We start from the raw sequence: 2,084 nt of genomic DNA on the forward strand, positions 1-2,084 counted from the left end.
TTCTTCTTCTTCTTCTTTTTTTTTTTTTTTTTTTTGTTAATCTTTTTAGATTTCAGTTCTTTCCTTTTCCTCCCTTTGATTAAAGGTAAAAGTTATTTAGTAGTGTATTAAACTATGTGTTCAAACAAGATAAGAAAGAGTGACTCAATTTGTCACTGTCATTGTTAGTGACTCAACACCGTGGGCCTCTCACTTGTAACTCAATTTGTGAAGCTTCGTGCCATGGCGGGCCCCTCATCCCTAACTGAGTCTGTGCAATGTACAGTGCTCTATCTATGACTATGCCCCTAGTTGAGAGTGAGACCGGCTGACCTATGCCTATTGTTTTTAACTCTTTCAAGGTATTTGCAGTTGCTTTTGTTTTTATTTTTTTTTTTTTTTTTTTTACTTTTTTTTCCTTTCTTTTTTATATTCTTTATAATATATTTTTTATTATTATAATAATCAATATATTATAAACAGTATATACACATGTTTTTGACAAAGATGTTTAACTTTTATATTATTGTATTTCATAGTTGATTAAAGATATTATATTGTTTTTTCAATCTTGTCTCATGATTGTTTAGTTTTAATTAAATATATTTTTATTTATAGCACATATTCAGTTATGAAGTATTGTACATTACTATTTTACATTTCATATACACAAACACAAACACTATATATATATATATATGGCCCTCCCAAAGATAAATTTCTAGCTCCACCACTGTATATACCTATATATATACAACAATCCCCCACTAGGTTGTAATAATATGTCTTACTTGATTGATATTTTATCATGCATAATGGAAGGTGTCTTTCAACTTAAACCTTCCTTTAATGTAATTGCTTAAGAAATCAACAGAGTTAATGGTGGCTTGGTGCTTAAACCAAAACTCTTGTGTTGAAATCAAAAACAACACACACATGAGAATATCCACAACACATTTAGAAATCCATGTTGTTAGCACTATTATGTCATTATGCTCTTCCCGATTTAGTGAACACGTACAAGAAAAAACCATTTTACTCTTGCTAGAAGTGGCACCACTCCTATGTTCACAAAGATGAAGTTCTTTCTTATGTCCTTGTTACACAGATATTTATGATTTATGAACTTCATTAAAAGTTCAAAACTCATCCTCTATTTTCAACGTAATAGTCTGCACTAATCCAACCTGAATGAAACACAAATTTAATGCTCTTACTAACCATGTATCAATAGCTTGTTGTACCCTTTAAACCTCTTGGATTAAATCAATTCGAGGTTGGGTTCTCACTATTGGTGATTTTCTCAAAAGAAGGGTTTTAATTTCATTCCAATGGATGTTATCTTTACCAAGTCTCAAGACACACTTCAGTAAAGGACCTATTTTAAATTTACGTAGGCAATGGACTAGTCCAACCACACTTAACTTGCCTTACGTATTCTTGTCTCAGACTTTTAAGTTTAAGTTCACTTTGTATACAACTCATGTATACCATACGCACTGTGGTTTCACAACTATAGTACAAGGAATGACTTACTATGGTCATGGCCACGACACTTTATCAAAACCTTAGTCATTCTCCTTCATTGCTCGTTACCAATATAATCAATGCTTTCAATTTAATTCTATAGTAGAGTAAGAAATACAGCTTATTTCTTTAATGCTTACACATAGCACCCCACAATGTAGTGATTATCTAACTAGACACAGATATTATCATTCACATTAATAATAGAATTAACTTTGAATATTCTATATAATAGGTATTCATCACAATTAATTACTTTCTAGTGATCAACCTTAAGTTTTAGAAACTTTGAAAGTTTACATACTGTGAAGACGATGTCTAATTTTGCTCCATGCATGATACGAAACATGTACTTAATTCAATAGCAAACTCAAGCCATGCGTCCACCCTTCTAGTATTCTCTTTATTTATTATTGGAATCAGAGTGTCTTTGCTTGTTTAACGATATTAAAATCTAAGAAACAAGTTCTCAACACAATGAGATAACACAATTTCCAATAGAACAAGACAACACTAATCTCAAAACAAGATTACTATAGTGTACATCTTTACTATATTTCTTTACTTGATTCTCATTC

The sequence above is a fragment of the Quercus suber genome, unplaced genomic scaffold (assembly GCF_002906115.3).
Source record: "Quercus suber isolate HL8 unplaced genomic scaffold, Cork oak 2.0 scaffold_266, whole genome shotgun sequence".
Taxonomy (NCBI): Eukaryota; Viridiplantae; Streptophyta; class Magnoliopsida; order Fagales; family Fagaceae; genus Quercus; species Quercus suber.